Raw genomic sequence first — 19,031 nt, forward strand, 5'->3', positions numbered from 1 at the left:
AATTGTCCCTTAACACATTATGGCACTGCTCTTTTTCATAGGATGATGAGATATTAAAATTTCACATGAGCTTCTTTTCCACTTTGTTCCTTCAGCTTTTTATTTTTATTTTTCAAAAGGACATAGGTGTAGGTGCCTCTTATTAAAGGTATCACAGTGTAGACCAAATACAGTGTCATAGCGTCATACACTCGGTTGTTTCTCAAACCCAAACCAGTGAGCTACTTTGTTTCATCTATCTGCCTATGAATTGGAAAAAATTGTAATAAATTAAAAACAGAAAGTGAGGTCATATGATAGGACAGTAAGGCAAATCTCTACAAACCTCAGTGCACAAATCAAAAAAGTCTGTTGAAGACTGAATGCCGGTAAAATCTCAGGATACCATGCCTTTGTTAAAAAGTCACTGCTAGCCAGTGTATTCACATTAAATCAGGTGTTTCATTCAAGGAACTACTAGAGTTAGATTTAAAAGAAGAGTAAGAAAAATCAATGATTGGCTATGATTTAAAAGAAGTCATACTGGGCATGGTTTAAGACTTGTCACATCTCTCCTGAAGGCTCATAAAGCAACTGATGAGTAATATATTTAGCAATTTTCAGAAACCTTGAGGGTGTAAAAAGCCAAATGTAACTAGAAATCTTATTTTCAGGGAAAATATATATTTCATTCAAGATTTCATTAAAACTAGGGGAGCAAGGGTGAATTGTATTAAAGGAAGACTATGTGAATTTGAAAGCAGGCATTGTCATTGGGAGTTTAGGGTCAGCATCTCAATTTCTCATCTGATTTGTATTAGTCTTCTCAGATGTAGAAAGATTGTGAGGTTAGCTGGGGTTATGTCACACAGCTGCTCTGTTTTATTGAGAAGGCTGGTCCAGGGAAGCTGAGAGCTGCTTCAGGTCCTCCAGGCAATGTTGATCCACTAGTTTCACAACACATTATTGCCTTTCAAAGGTGAATGATGAATTTGCAAGTGGATTTAAGAAAGTTAAGAAAAAATAGAACAATTTCTCATTATGCTTTATTCTTATGTCTTTATCTGTTCATTAACCTGTCTCTGTAAATATTAGGCATTATTCTTTTTTTCACTGACAGCTGGAACTATTTGCTGACTTTTAGAAATAAAACTACTTCCATTTCCATTTTAGTATAGTTTCTACATATAATTTCTTGTGATTAAAAATATTTCGATGAAATGACTTTAAACATTAACAATTTTTTTTTTTTTTTTTTGACAGAGTCTTACTCTGTCACCCAGGCTGGAGTGCATTGGCATGGTCTCGGTTCACTGCAACCTCCACCTCACAGGTTCAAGCGATTCTTCTGCCTCAGCCTCCCAAGTAGCTGGGACTACAGGCATGCACCAGGCTTGGCTAATTTTTGTATTTTTAAAGTAGAGATGGGGTTTCACCATGTTGGCCAGGCTGGTCTCGAACTCCCGGCCTCAAGTGATCCACCTGCCTCAGCCTCCCAAAGTGCTGGAGTTATAGGCGTGAGCCACCACACCTGGCCAGTATTTTTAATAAAAGATAAAAAGTAATCTATATAAATGAGAAGCCAAAATAATCATGTTGGACTATGAAACAGGCTCTTGTTTTAAATGTAGATTCTGTATTACTCCCTCTTGATACAGGAAGCCTAACAAATGGCTAACAGAAAACAAATATGTTTTCAGAATAGCTGAAAAGTTTGATATTTGTTTTTTCTTTTCCATTTTAAAGGGGATATAGGCAGAATATTTATAAGGTTTTCCCTTTTGTCAGATACAACTTTTCTAACCAATTCCAGCCAAGCTAGCTGAAAAGTGAAAGATGCAACAAATCACTCACTCATTTGGTTTTTGTTTCACTTAACAATGACTTTGAGATTTTTTTGTTTGTTTGTTTGTTTTTTTTTTTTTTTTTTTTTTTGAGACAGAGTCTTGCACTGTTGCCCACGCTGGAGTGCAATGCCGTGATCTCAGCTCACCACAACCTCCGCCTCCCAGGTTCAAGCGATTCTCCTGCATCAGCCTCCCTAGTAGCTGGGATTACAGGTGCCCACCACCATGCCTGGCTAATTTTTTTGTATTTTTAGTAGAGACAGGGTTTCACTATGTTGGCCAGGCTGGTCTTGAACTCCTGACCTCATGATCCGCCTGCCTTGGCCTCCCAAAGTGCTGGGATTACAGGTGTGAGCCACCTTCACAGTTATTCTCTAGTTTGATGAGTTAGGAATCATGTAAATACTGCCTGAATCGATATGGTGTCTAGCTCATTTTCCTTTCTGTACTTCCAAATAAAATTAATTTTAAAACAATGAGTACACATGGACACAGGGCAAGGAACATCACACACAGGGGCCTGTTTGGGGATGGGGGGCTGGGGGAGGGATAACATTAGGAGAAATACCTAATGTAAATGGTGAGTTGATGGGTGCAGCAAACCAACATGGCACACGTGTACCTATGCAACAAACCTGCATGTTGTGCCCATGTACCCTAGAACTTAAAGTATAATTAAAAATAAATAAATAAATAAATAATTTAAAATGGATCACAGACATTCATATGCTGACACAGTCATATGCTGCATAACATTTCAGTCAATGGACCACAAAAATGACCACAAAATTTTTGACCACAAAAATGACCACAAAAATTTTATGGTGGCCCCATAAAATTACAATGAAGCTGAAAAAATCCTATAGCCTAATGACATCATAACTGTCAAACACCACGTGTTCATGGTGATGCTGGTGTAAACACACCATGCTGCCAGTCATCTAAAAGTATACCACATACAATTATATTCACTACATAATACTTGATAATAAATTTTGTTACTAATATAAAAAAATTAATGTTAAAAAGCAGGTGGTGTCTATTTTATATACCCTCCCACTTCACTGAAATTGCCTCCTTGCAGAGGAGTAACATAAATTACTGAATAGTTCCTGGGTTACATAAGACCAAAAGGACCATTGGCCAGAAGGAACTTAAGAGATTTCATAGGCCTCATGGTCAAGACTGACCCAAAAAATGAGAAGCTTTCATGAACATTTTGTATGCTTCCAAATTACAGAAAAGAATCAAGTTTTCTCCCACCAGTTGCATCTTCCACCAATCATAAAATCACACCATAAACACCCATATCCATGGAAAGTAGGGAAAGATGAAGAGGGCACTGTAAGGTGGGAAGGAAATTATTGTAATCAAGCTTGCACTCTATTCTTTCCTTATATAGGGACTGGGGAGCAGACCCAGAAAGGAAAAAGAGAGGTGAATTGTCAAATTTCTTTCTGGACATGCTAATGACAGGCCACAAGGCCAATACACTAGTGATATTTCTTAGAAAGACTCTATGGATAGATATTTCCTGCAGGATGTACCTGTCTAGGGTTGCTTGAGGAAAAGTAGATAAATAACAATAACAAAAATACCCAGAATCTATAGATGAAGATAAATAATATGTAAGGTATAATAATGCACAAAAGAGAAATGTGTCATGACTGAAAGAGTCCACTTATAACTGTCAGACAGGTTCATCTTGACCACTGCCCAAAAAAGCCAATGCATTGAGAATTGCAGAATTTTGCAGCCAAGAAAGAGTTTAATAACGGCAGGGCAAGTCAGGAGGGAGGATCAAAGTTAATTCTCAAATCCCGTTGCCAAAAACCTCAGAGGTTAGGGTTTTTCACAGATAGTTTGGTCGGCAGGGGGCTAGGAAATGGGGAATGCTGATTGGTTGGGCTGGGGATGAAATCATAAGAGGCCAAAGCTATCTTCTTGCACTGAGTCAGTACTTGGATGGGGATCATAGAACCAGTTGAATTAGTTTCTTGGTATGAGTCACGGGTCTAGGTGGAGTCAGTCACTAGAACACAAAAATCTAAAAAATATCTCAAAGACCAACCTTAGGTTTCAACAATAGTTATGTTATCTATTGGAGCAACTGAGGAAGTTACAAAATCTTGTGACCTTTGGAGCAGTAAACAACTACAGAAAGGCAAGGTACAGAACAATGACTGGTTATTGTTTGCACCTACACCTTAGCAGAAGTCAGACCCTTCTCATAATCCTAATCTTGTGGCCTTTCATGAGTCTTACAAAGGTGGTTTCAATATCCCTGAGAGGGTCAGTTTTGGGAAAAGACTATGATCATCTTTGTTTTAAAGTTAACAGAGGTGGTTAGCTTGTGAGGTTAGAAGCAAGATGGAGTCAATTAGACTAGATTCTCTCACTGTCATAATTTTTACAAAAGTGGTTTCACTCTTTGTATGTGTGATATAGTCACACTTAGAGAGGTCATATGTTAAATCTTGGCCTGAGCATGCAGCAAAAAGGGACCTGAAAAGTGACATTGGCTGTGTCAAACCTCTCCATGCTTCACCTATTCCTCACATTACTTGTACTTTTGCAATTGTTACTACTACTGATACAAGGTAAGATCTCTGACTCTCATAGGTCTCATTTAACAATAAGATATTTTGTATTATCTCATCAAGAGAAATAGTTCATGGCTGCCCTCTTTTGTCCTGAGAGGTCTCTGATCCTATATTGTCCAGGTGAGTTGTTGACATTTTATGATCCTCAACATTTATCCTCAAACACTGAAAATTCTGAAGTTCAGTAGACATTTTGGCAATCTGTTTCAAAACTCAAAATTCCCAGGTTCTGTATTGTTATGTAATACAGCATGGAAAATCCTTGCATTTTGCCACTAAGCCTGCATTTGTTGAGGGTCCTGGTTAAGCCAAGGTCTTAAATTATGTTTTTCTTACACAGATATTCTAATTCAATTAGGTCACCGTGATGGTTAATTTTGAATGTCAACTTGATGGGGCTAATGGATATCAGATATCTGGTAAAATATCATTTCTGAGTGTGTTTGTGAGGGTGTTGCTGGAAGAGATTAGCATTTGATTTGGTAAACTGAGTAAGATATTCCTCACCAATGTAGGTGCACACCAACTAGTCCTTTGAGAACCTGAATAGAACAAAAAGGTGGAGGAAGGGCAAATGTGCTCTCTCGTATGGATTCAGACATCTATATTCTGCCCTCAGACATCAGTGCCTCTGGTTCTCAGGCCTTAAGGCTTGGACTAAAACTATACCACAAGCTTTCCTCATTCTCCAGTTTGCAGATGGCAGCTGGTGGTACTCACCTCTATAATCACATGAGCCAATCCTTCATAATAAATCTCTTTCCATATATCTATGTATATCCTGCTAGTTCTGTTTCTCTGGAACACCCTGATTAATACACCATTTAAAAAATGTCCTGCCCTTGACAGTATCCTCCCAATAGAAGGACAAAATGTTCTGCCTTTACTATTTCTAATTGTACTTTAATATTAAATTTCTGTGCAATAAATCACATTGTAACTGATAATTTTATATCAAATTAAAATTTATTAAGTCACTATTAGACATTTTGAAAGTTAATAGTATGTGGACACCTGAAAATTTAGATACTCAGTTATTCATAAAGCATTTATTGTATCCCTACTATTTCCCAGACAAGGTACTACTCTAAAAATTATGGAAAATATAAAGTACGATCTTGATTCTTTCCTGGAAGATTATTTAATATGTAGAGAGAGTAAATCAAGTAACCAAATGTTGGATTAAGTGTTAAGTGATACGAAAACACAGGGAAAGAATTTATGAACAGAAAGGAGTCCACTAAGAATTCCAGGAGGAGTCTAATAACATTCCCCTGAATGGATGACTGTTGGTCTGAACCTTGAAGATTGAATAGAAGGTCAGGTCATTATGCACAGAAAAATGGAAATGGCATTTTGCTGAGAAAAAAAAAAAAGCATGCAAGCAAAGCATGGAAGATGGTGATTGTTCAGAAACAGACATAAGAGTGACTAGAAGACACTCTTATGAAGTGACTGGAAGGCAAAGGATGTGCTAGAATAAAATTCAATGGTCTCTGGTATGATACCATCTTACAAGTTATTGCAGTAGCTCTGGCTTGACATGGGCCCAATTAAGGCGAAGGCAAAGAATTTTTTTTTAAGGAGGAGAAAAATTAGAAGGATTTAATAGGTGTACTAAGTATGGAATGAGTTAAAAAGTAATGAAAAGGGAGGATTTACACTGCAAGAAAAGAAAATTACAGGCCAATATCCCTGATGAACATATATGGAAAAATCCTCAACAAATTACTAGCAAGCCAAATTCAATAACACATTAAAATAATTCACCACAATTGGCCGGGTGCAGTGGCGCCACAATCAAGTGAGATTAATCCCTGGGATGCAAAGATAGTTCAACATATGTAAATCATTAAGTGTGACACATTACATCAATAGAATGAAAGCCGAAAACCATATGACTATCCCAATAAGAAAAGAAAAAAAAAGCATTTGACAAAATTCAAGTCTTTCATGATTAAGAAAAAAAAACTCTCAATAGATTAGCTGTAGAAGGAATGTACCTCGACATAGTAAAGCTTATATATGACAAGCCCACAGCGACATCATACTCACTAGTGAAAATTTGAAAGTTTTACCTCTAAGATCAAGAATGAGACAAGGATTCTCACTCTCCACACTTCTTTTCAACATAGTACTGGAAGTCCTAGTCAGAGAATTGAGCAAGATAAAAATAAATAAAGGGGATCCTAATAAGAAAGGAAGAAGTGAAGTTGCCATTGCTTGCTAACATAAACTTACATATATATAAAATCCTAAAGACTCTACCCCAAAACTGTTAGAAGTAATAAACAAACTCAGTAAAGTTACAGGATACAAAATCAACATACAAAAATCAGTTGCATATCTATACAATAACAATGAACTATCTGAGAAAGAAATCAAGAAAACAATTTCATTTACAACAGCAACAACAACAACAAAAAAAACTTAGGTGCAAATTTAACCAAGAAGGTAAAGAGCTGTGTACTAGAGACAATAAAACGTTTATGAAAGAAAGTGAAGAAAATACCAATAAGTGGGAAAATATCATGTGTTCATGAATTAAGGAATTAATATTATTAAAATGTCCATATTACCCGAAGCAATGAACAGATTCAATGCAATCCTTATTAAAATGTAATTATTTTCATGGAAATAGAAAAAAAATTATAATATCCATATAGAGCCACAAAAGACCCTGAATATCCAAAGCAGTCTTGAGCAAAAAACAAATCAAAACAAAGCTTGAGGCATCATATTTACCTGACATCAAAATATTATACAAAGTTGCAGTAATTAAAACAGCATGGTACTGGATAAAAATAGACACATCAACCAATGGAACAGGATAGACAGTACAAAAATAAACCCATGCATTTATGACAACTGATTTTTTTATAAAAGTTCCAAGAACACATAATAGGGAAAGGACAGACTCCAATAAATGAGAAAACCGGATCCAGTTGAGAAAACTGGGTATCTATATGCAAAAGAGTGAAATTAGGTTCATATTTCATACAATACATAAAAATCAACTGAAAATGGGTTTAATCCCAGGGATTAACCTCATTTGATTGTGATGAATATATGTAAAACCTTGAACATATTTAAAAACTTAAATATAAGGCCTGAAACTGTAAAACTGCTAGAAGAAATCATAGGGGAAAATTTCTACAACATTGATCTGGGCAATTATATTTTGGATATGATGTTAAAAGCACAGGTAACAAAAGCAAAAATAGATTAATGGGAATATATGGAACTAAAAGTCTTCTGCACAGCAAAAGAAGCAATTTAAAAAGTGAACAATCAGAGAGTGAGAGAAGATATTTGCAAACTATATATATCTGATAAGGGGTTAATATCTAAAATATATAAGGAACTCAAACAATTGAATAGCAAATAAGGCAAATAATAAAATCTTTAAAAGGGCAAAGGACTTGAATAGACATTGCTCAAAAGAATATATACAAATGGCCAACAGGTCCATGAAAAAATGCTCCATGTTACTACTCATCAGGGAAATGCAAATTAAAACCACAATGAGATATCACCTCACACCTATTAGAATGCCTATTATCAAAATACAAATGATAGCAAGTGTTAGCGAGTATGTGGAGAAAAGAGAACCCTGGTACTATTGGTGGGAATGTAAATTAGTACATTACGGAAAGCAATATGGAGGTTCATCGAAAAACTAAAAATAAATTACCATATGATCCAACAATCCCAGTTCTGGATATGTATCAAAAAATTAAAATTAATACGTCAAAGCGACATCTGTACCTCCATGTTCATTGGGATATTATTTGCAATAGCCAAGATCAACCTAAGTGTGTATCAATAGGTGAATGGATAAAGAAAATATGGCATATATTAACAGTATACACAAAATGAAATACTATTCAGCCTGAAAGGAAATCCTGCCATTTGCAACAACATGGAAGAACCTAAAGAACATTATGCTAAGTGAAATAAACCAGGCACAGAAAGACAAACATCTAAAAATGTCAAACTCATAGAAGTAGGTAATAGAATGGTGGCTACCAGAGGGTTGGGGAGAGAGTAAATGGAAGACTGGGGAGATGGTGGTCAAAGGATACAAAGTTTCAGTTAGACAGGAGGAATAAGTCTTTCATATCTATTATACAGCATGGTGAGTATAGTTTATAATGTATTGTATATTTCAAAATTGCTAAGAGTAAATTTTAAATGTGCCACCACGTAAATAAATTAGGTAATGGATATGTGAATTCACTTGATTTAGTCATTCCACATTGTATATTTCTATGAAAATATCACATTGTACCCCATAAATATACTAATATTCATCAGTTAAAATAATTTTTAAAGGAGGATTTGTAGGAGTAGCAGGTCTCTAGACCTCTGGGGTTGAACAATTTGGCTGATGAGATTAGCTTGCATGAGAATTTCAGGAAGGAAAAAGCAGGTGTGTTGACCAGCAAGCACAGACTATGACTTTGGCCCACTAAATTCCTTCCAGTTCTTCCAACAAACTAAAAGTCTAATGACTTGGAGTCTTTGTCCATGCTATCCCCTCTGTCTGGGATGCACTACCACCTTTTACACCATTTTTGGTGACACACAGCCACAGGGTTTTCAGACAAAAACCAAATATAATCTTCTGAATATTTCACAGGAATAGAGGCACGTTAGTGTTTACATGGCTTCCTCTATTATATGCCTTCCTCACAATCCACTATCATTACTTTTTAGCTTTTCTTCCTCCATTGAAACTCTAAGATCTTCTAGAGTAGAAACCACGGTCATTCATTTAAATTCAGTACCTGTCACAAAATAAGCACATGAGCATTAATATTCTGTTTTTAGTCTTTGTTATGCCTTTTCTAAATTAATTTTAATAGTGCCAAAACTGATTCGCTTCAAATCATGTTTTCTGTCAGTAGAAAAACGTGCATACATCTTAAGAATCAGCTATAGGCAGGTTATTGACCTTTGCCTATAAATCTTGCCACTTTTCTTGTGTGCATGTAAGCATACATTTTAGTAAGCATATATGTACATTGAATAGTCATGATGAGAAATCAAAATAATATCCTTTGATTTTTCTCCCAGCGCCCAATTCATCTGAATAGCCAATAGGTTGTTGCAGTTGTTGGCAAATGATGTCTGAATTTGTATGTTTCTAGTCAGCCCAGAGAAACAGGAATCGATGCATTTGTCACTTTCTATCTCTTCTAGCTTCGTTGTTTTCGTGATCCTTTATTCCACTGCAGTAAAGTGTTAATACAATTGACTGGTAGTGCCTACAAAATAAACTCACTCCTCTGTTTGATAGGCCATGCTTTGAAGAGCTAAATGGCAAATCTTTTTGATCTAAACAGTTTAATTATCTTGCTAAAAAAAAAAAAGAATGTGTATCCCTTGCGTTGATTACCTTCCTTAGTCATCTCTCTAGGAGCATGCGATTTTTTCCTTACTAGGCTCTCTGTTTCTTTAAACTATTCTCCAGATTTTCCAAAAAAGTATAAAAACCCCATAGTGTGTGAAAACTTTGCAATTTTCACTGGTTACAATTCCAACTAACTCAAATATAAGGATCAGTCCTAAGGGCTGCATGATATGTCTATGTTAGAACAAACTAATAAGTGAAACAAAAACATCAACAGCTCACAGCCTAGAGAACAGAAAGGAGCACTTTTCCTGAAATGCTTATAATCTGAATATGAGCTCTAATGACCATGTTTTGATTAATTTCCAACAGAGATGCCTATCCAGGCATGAGTATTTTTCCACTACAGCCTGCTCAAAAAAGACTTCTGTGTTCTGAAACAATACAACACTCATGACTGCTGCTATTTGTTGCTTTATTTTTCTAGAGAAGCACTTCTTAGCTTAACAGGTGTTCAGCCATTCTGTCAAAAGAATTTCTTCAGAAAAGTTAGGGGATACTGTGTAGGCCATGTCTTCCCATACTCTCATTGGAAAACTAACAGGGAGTCTTAGCAGGCTTTCATTCACTCTCAAGCACCATTACTGCTGAATACATTAAATGGTACTTCCCTTTTTAGTACATTTCAATGTGAAAAAGAAACCCTGGATTTTGATGTGTGATGTGAACTTGAACTGGATATGTTTTTTTAAAAAATCATTCAAAACTTCAGAATTATACATTGCTGCTACTGCGTTATCAATACTGTTCTGAAGCAACCAAGGATTATGGGGCATAAAATTCTGGAAATTTCTGTTCGGCCTGGTTTGGTGTCAAGTAGATTTCTCTTTAACCATGCTTGGAATACTTACATTAGCTCACAACAGGGCAAAATAATCTAACACAAAGCCTATTTAAAAAGAAAGTGTTGGATATCTCATGTAATTTATTGAATACTGTACTGAAAGTGAAAAACAAAATGGTTGTAAGGATAAAGTACGGTTTCCATGGAATGTTTATCACTTTTGTACCATTACAAAGTTGAAAATTTTAAGTCAAACTATTATAAGTTTGAGACCATCTTTATTAAACTTGGCATTTTATTTCTGAAATACCACCTTATCCCTATCCTAGTTCTGAATGGTTACCAATAACCTCCCTCATAAATGTAGAAATTCAGGAAGATATGCTCCTCCTCCTTCCAATGGAGATACAGATTTTTTGTTAATTTATGACATAATTGTTCCTGTCTGAGCCTTTCTTTCAGGAATTAATTTCCTAGGGAACATGAATGTTTTCTGTTGTTGTTAATAACATTATGGTCTTGTCAATAAACATGATGATCACAGAGTTCTAAGCATCTTTAATTCCTATCCAAAACTTGCTGTAAGTGTGCTCTATGTTGGTTTGTTTGTCTAAAATTGGTCACAACTGACACATTTCTGCTTTTGTAGTTGATATTATTTGCATAGAGAAAAAGTTGTTGCTAGTTAATGCTTAATAATTTCCTATAAAATAGTGATAGTATCTCACTTTGGGGAAGAGAAACCTGAGAGTCATGTGGAATACGTTTTGTTTTGGAATTCATTTCTCTTGGAAAACTAATTAGAGTTCATTTCATTCTGGTACATGGGACAGGGACACAAAAATGCTAAGGTTCCCAGTATTAATTAAGTTGTGTATGTTTAAGCAAAACAATCTGTTGATCCAAAAGTAATTAAGCCCACACTTCTTTAAGAAGTATTAAGAAAAAATAAGAAAATGAGAAGTAAGCCTTAGCTTCTGATGTGGCAGCCTTGGGGAGATGGACCAGTGGGAAGCTAATCTTGCCATAATGGACAGGAATGTGAGAATATTATAGAAGGACTGAGATATGAAGCAAAATTACTACTACTGGTTAATACCATCTATCTTGTTTGGGTGCTTCTACAGCTCAAACATCCTCCTCTGTAGTTAGTCTTTTTTTGCAGCTAGCCTAATCTACTTCTAGGGGACTAATTCCTGGAACATTTTAAATATCCTGCTCTGGGAAAATAGGATGGGCAAATGGTTACCACTTCCTTCTTTGTCCATTGTGCTAATAAATTTGCCTCTTTTCCACTTTTTAAAGCCCCAACGTACGGTGTGCTCCATCTATCCAAAACAGATAGGATAGGACTATATGAATCAGAGATGACTAAGACAACCAGTCCTTAACATGTACCTCAATATTATTCAGAAGTCTCTGCAGCCATGAAGACAACGGTGATGGTGAAATCCAGGATGTTGCTGCTATCTAGACTGCAATCTCAATCTAGGATGTTGCTGTTGTACCACACAGACAGGTGGAAAATCCCACGATAATTTTCAAATGAAGGAATCTCCAGGAATTCCCATGACCTTTTCACCATCTTTCAAGCTTCCGAATGTGGTCTATTCATTTATTTTGATTAACCCAATAAATTAGCTTTGAATCTCTACCTTTCTATAAAAGAAATTTAGTTAGCTCTATTATTGTTTTATTTAAAAGAAAGTATAAAAACCTAAGATATATAGAAAAAGGTACCAAATAATAAATAAAGTAAGCTCTATTATTTTAAAGAAATAACTGGATTGCAAAGGAAAATTGCTGTTAATGGAATTGTAACATAGTCCCCAAACCTAAGATGTAGTAATCCAAACAAGTATATTGTAGACTAGAGATCAGGGCACAGTTTCTATAACATATAAAACTAAGTTTTATTCTCTACATCTGTGCTTAATATATTTTACCAAAATATAAAGTCAAATTATTCTAATATAAATTTATAGCATTGAAAAGTTATAAAGGGGAGTTGTTATGCATTTAGAAAGGATCTAAGTTGAGTAAAAATTTGATAAATTTTGCAACTTTAAATTACCTGAGTTTATTACTGAAACACTTGAAATCTTCTCTGTAATTCTCTCATTTCTCTAGAGCCCATAAGAGCTGTCAGGTGCATCCTTGGAAGTATCATTGCTTTTGTTTTCATCAGTTCACATATTCATGGCATTTCCCTGCTGCTTGTCAAAATAATTAATATCTGGAGTGGAAGAAATAGGTATACTGCATTTTAATAAAAAAAATTTTATACAAACATGGTTAGAGAAATAGTCTATTAAAAGTGTGAGCTTTCAGTCTTTGACCTTTTGTTACATTGCAAAAACATTTCTGATCTGCTTAAAGAATTATGGACACAGCTGTCATCTCTGTAGCATTAATGAAGGGTTTATTTTCAAAAGAATTATCTTGCTAAAGTTTTGAAAAAGTTTGGATATTCATCAATTTAGGATCTACCTCACAGTCAATAAGAATAAATAAGAAAAAAAGAATCCACTCTGTGGAACTATACTGAAAGCTTATGAGAACTTAAAGTTCCTATCACCTTGAATATACAATTTTTGCTCATTTACCAATAAATGTATTTAATCCCATCATAAATTCTTGCTAGCTACAAGTAGGTTATCAGCCACTTCCCTGGGTGACCTATGGAATCAAAATAACTGTGATATATCAGATCAAGTTCTTTTCACAATCCATTATAAAACACAATGATTCACTTTTCCAAGATATGACACCACCCAACATCTTGTATTCTTCCTACAGATGTTGGGAACATTTCGAATTATATCATCCTCCATATAACACACCTGGAGTTTTTAGGTCCCATTGCCTCTGCTTTTAGTCTATGGTTAGGAACCTTTTGTTCTTTTGTATGAAATCACTCTCTCTCAAGAGTTACTTAAATCAACACAGAATACACAGTCCCATAAAATGGGCAAGTGAAATATATTAGTCCAGCAAACAAGCATCAAAAGTACTAATACAATGACAAATTATTGGAAAAGAAGGGAATATGGTCTTCCTCCTGGTATATTACATTTAAAAAAACAAGTCTTTTAGGAAAAATTGAAAATAATTGAGTCTAAATAATAAAAAGGATTGCGAATATCATACAAATTCTTAGCACACTTCATAACACATACTTTTCTCTACAGATACCCAATGACGTAGGAAAAAAAAAGGTGTCTGATGCTTTTAAAAGGCTCCTAATTTTATATAGTCCATAACTTTAGCTTCTGAATTTCAGATAACCAAAAACAATGTATTTTTTAAAATCTCAATTTCCTGAATCCTTAAAAATAATGCACATACTATTTTTAAAGAAAGAATTATTAAAGTAAAATAATAATAATATATGTAGAAGCATCTAGGAGATATCTGGCACAAAACAGACACAGGAAAATCAACATTCTCATTCTTTATCCTTTTCTTAACCAAAAGAATGTAGATACAATTTTGCAATATACAAGCATACTGACTTTACATAGATGCTAAAATCTCTTCAAGCAGCACACCATGGAATTATATTTTAATTTTACCTATTACTGATCTGTAAAATCCTGAATTGGCATAATAGATGACAATTAAGTCAAATCAGAAAATAATTTTATATGCTTTCATTAAAGTTTAAAGTAAATTGATGTAGAATTTGATCTAGTTTTTTTTTGAAGAAGACAGCCATCTGTATCTGTGTGGGTTCTAAATCCACAGATTCAATCAACTGCGGATTGAAAATATTCAGTTGAAGGCTAAGGCAGGAGGGTCACGTGAGGCCGGGAGTTCAAGACCACCCTGAGCAACATAATAAAATCCCATGTCTAAAAAAGAAAATAATTAGTCAAGTGTAGTGGCACATAGCTGTAGTCCCAACTGCTCAGGAGGCTGAGGTAGGATTCCTTGTGCTCAGGAGTTTGACACAGCAATGAGCTGTGGTAGCACCACTGCACTCCAGCCTAGGCAACAGAATAGTGTCTCGTCTCTTAAAAAAAAAATTCACAGAAAATACAATTAAAAAATACAGTATAAAGACTATTTGCCTAACATTTATATTGTATTAGCTATTATAAGTAATCTAGAAATGATTTAAAGCATATTGGAGGAGATGCATAGATAATATGCAAATATTATGCCATTTTATACCAGAGACAAGCATCTGTGGGTTTTGGTTCCCTAGGGGTCCTGCAACCAACCCACTGCAGATTCCAAGGGACAGTGGGATACAATTTCATTTAACTACATAGCCTCCCAAATAATAAACCTTCCTCCAGTTGCCTGTTGATGCTTAAAAATGCTTTGACAGAAGACAAATCTTACTCCACGATGATAGACTACACTTAAAATATGTAAATATAATGTTTTAAAACCAGCAATTTAACTTCAACTCACCACATAGTTATAGGGACTGATGTGTGAGTCCCTCTGGAAGTGAGTTTTGGTAGGAGTCAGACAAGAACACTGAACAGAGGTGAAGAAAGTAGGAAGGTGAGGAGAAGAAAGGTACATAAGTTAAGGGTAAACATTGCCTTCTATTTGCAAAGCCTCCTCTTCTGCCTTTCCATTTTCCTGTCTCCCTTTCCCTTTGTCTTAGCTCTAAACACTTCTTTCCTCATAAGGGTGACAGCTATGTGCACATTTTAAAGGTCAAGAGGTGCTAAGCTAGACATTTCCTCAAGCATTCTTTTATAGGTGTTCCAGATAAAAGAGTTGGTGTAAGGCCGGGATTTAAAAGACTGAGAGAAAGAAAACCATGATAATTTCCCTTATGGCTTTTTTTCTAGCCCTGGAATTATAAAAGTTATAAAAGTGTTTCCCTTACCCCCTGGTTTAAAAAGAAAAAAAAAAAAAACCTGACTACTATGGTAACATGTTTACATCTAGTCTTAATGTACAGAAGTCAAGAAAAGCTGAGTTCATGAATATTTTCCAGAGCTATGATATAAATTTTTCCAATTTAAAGCCAATTTCTTTTTATAATTCATTCACTTCCTGTCTCAGTTAAAATAAAAACAAAAAAATTAAATATATTCCTGGAATTTACAAGACATGGTCACTATTTTATTACACTCTGAATTATTTTGCCCTTCTATCCTTCTTGAAATTTGCGGAAGGTCAGGCTATGTGAATATTTGCTTCCAATGATTAGAATTGAATAACCAGCATGTGGTAAAGTTGAGTAAAGTTCAGAAGACTGCACAGCAGACAACAAGACAGAGATGCCAAGGAACAATGGATTTCCAGAACAGCATGGGCCTGTGTAATTTAGCATGACCTTTCTGGTTTTCTATGTACAAGTGTACTATTCATTGGCAATTAGGAGAATTTAGTATGAACTGTGTGAAGTTTATCAAGTCTCAAGTTTTATATTGAATTTCTGGGTCTGACTGCATAGCAGCTACAAAGCTTGCTATTGAGAGATACTTAGATTTTTGTTTGTCGAAAAGTGATCTAGATCCTAATCTCTCTTCTGCTCTTTTTCTTTTTTTCTGCTCTTTTCCCTACTTCAAACACTACCACCTCAGGAAGAGCTCACTTAAGAAATAATTTACTGAAGATCAAAACTACTTAAAGAGCATCTTAATATTTAACATGTATAATGAGAGCTCTTCCCTTTGGGTCCAAGAAAGATTGTAGCCAAAAATAACTAAATATCAAACGCTAAAAAAAAAAAAGAGAGAGAGAAAAAGATGTACACATTCAGATTGTTTTTCTCTTCTAGAAAGGTGAATTCATATACCTTGTTAACTTGTGCTTATGGTATAAAATTATTTATTATGGATCAATATGTACCTTATCAACTATAAGTAGAAGCTGATTTCTTTAATTGGAGTTCTCTTTGACTGCCTACATTGCATTTGTGTAATGGCATTGATCTTATTTTAGTTATTCTTTCCTGTATATATTCTCAAGCTCTTTGGTATAATTAACCCTTTGACTTATAAATTCATAGAGATTTAACCATTTGTGCCTTGCAGACGCCCCAGCTTTAATTACAGTGCATATTTTCTATATGTTTTAATTTTGAAAACAAATCAGAATATCTAGAATAATTATTCCTTCTCAAAAAGTACAAAAGTAGGTGGACAGCAGTAACTTAAGAAGAAAACTAAGTTTACCATAAATGTCTCTCTTTTCTATTACGCAGTTGGAAAAAGTATAAGGCAACAGTGCTGAGCCATTCAGAGAAATATTGTGTTTAATGTCTGAGAAGCTTTGAAAAGAGGGAAATTTTTTTTTCCTTTCATTGATGCTTTGGGAGTTTAGCCCAATAGCACTATAGTTGTGACTTGAATTGCGTTGGAAATTGGATTCTGTACACTAAATTAATCTTTAAAAGTGTTCAAATAGTATTATAATTTATTGACAGTGTGACGGTATAATATACTAAAGAACTAGACAATATTCTCCAGCAATACATTAAATAAAAATTTGATTATAGTTCAGATTATATTGGTGCTAATTGATCTTTATTTAGATAGTTGAAAATTTTCTATTTCTGTTTCTAATAAAGAAAAAGTAGCAGCATCTACCTTCTTAGAATTCCAGGTTGGTTTTTTTTTTTTTTTTTTGTATTGTTTGTACTTAATCTTGCTATTTAAAAAATGAGAAACTAGCTAGAATTTTAGAGCCAGGAAAGGTATTTTTGATTTGGTCTACTTTAATGTTTCTGGGCTGATTTGATTGACCCTGTGGATCAAATAATTGGCCTTGTTTGTTAAAGAAGTAAACAGCACAGAGCTTCAGGCTAATACAGTCACAAATATTTTAAAATGGGAGTCTGATATGGAAAGGATAACTCTTCATTTGCCTTCCCAGACAGGCCTTCTTAAAATAGTTATACCCACTATCACAAAACACCTTATGCTTATAAACATTCTTCCCTTTTCTTGACATGTACTTGGAATAAATTTTGAAGTACTGGTGATATAAATAATTGAATTCAGTAAAAGAACACTGGGATTAGAATTGTGTGTGCAGTCTCACCACTAAATAGCTCAGCACTCTTAGATAAATGACAACATCTCTCAACCACGTTTTCTCTCTCAGCTCTAAAATGAGGCATTAGACTTAATCATCTATAGACTGGCAGCTCAAATTCCTGTAACCTGTTCCAATTATACTCTCTTGCCCAATTTATCTTCTGTCAGTGGCCCCATTTAAAAGATTGTTGGCCAGTCAATATTTGCAATGAAAATAAGAGAGAAATATATTCAATTTTTATAGAAAAAAATCAGTTCTTATTCTTATTTTATTAATTTATTATATAATCAAGGCTGAGACAGAGAGATAAACAGAAAGAGAAACAGAGAGAAAGAAGTAGAAGGAAAAGCACTGTAACAGTATTCCATAGTATTTCTTTTATAAAATTATCATCAAGGTTCTAGTATATGAGGAAGTTTAAGAGAAAAATCATATATAAAAAAATTTGCAACTGGGTAACATTTTATAAGGAAATTTATAAAAATATAGACTATTCAAATATAATTAATTTTTATTATCGATGATGGCTTACAGTGCAATTTAGTGTTTTATCTTAATTTTCCTAAAAAAAGGAAACTAAAATATTGACAATCATAACTTCTTTTATTAGGTGCAATGTGTTTTTCATGATGTATTCCTGCCAGAGAACCAGCTTTCTAGTAGTATTTGGTTATATGGTTTGGAAATTAAAAGAACTCCATTAACCTCCTGGGTCCATGAGCTGATGAGTAGCATTCTTATACCATCATTTCAAAATGACTTCTTATTACTAATACTAGTTGTTCCATTACAGTTAAAATTAAAGACTATGGAAGCTTATTTAAAAGAAGCTTAATGTGGACTTTTACACCCAAAGAGTGCTAACTCGCCACAGCAAATATATGACTACATAGAGCAGTTATTCATCATTTTGACTTTAGAGCAAAATGAGGATTTGTGGCCATGCTATTGAAAGACTTAAAGGGCATCGTTAGTATCTTTTTCATCTCCCAGACCTCTAGATACATTAAAATACTAAAGAGACACAGTCATGCAATCTCCTGTGATTTGAATGTGTCTCCCAAAGTTTATGTATTGGAAACTTAATCCCTAATGCAACAGGGTTAAAAGAGATGGTTAAGAGGTGATTAGGGCATGAAGACTCTGCCCTCACCAATGGATTAATGCTATTATCATGAGAGTAGGTTAGTTATTGCTATAGAAAGATGCAGCAAGAAGGCCCTTGCCAGATGTGGGCTTCTCCACCTTAGACTTCCCAGACTCTAAAACTGTAAGAAATAAGTCTCTGTTCTTTATAAATTATGCAATCCCAGGTATTCTGTTATAGCATCACAAAACAGGCTAAGACAAAATCTTAAGAGTATTTGGTTGTCTGTAGAAAACAATTT

Source organism: Pongo pygmaeus, chromosome 5 (assembly GCF_028885625.2).
Source record: "Pongo pygmaeus isolate AG05252 chromosome 5, NHGRI_mPonPyg2-v2.0_pri, whole genome shotgun sequence".
Lineage (NCBI taxonomy): Eukaryota > Metazoa > Chordata > Mammalia > Primates > Hominidae > Pongo > Pongo pygmaeus.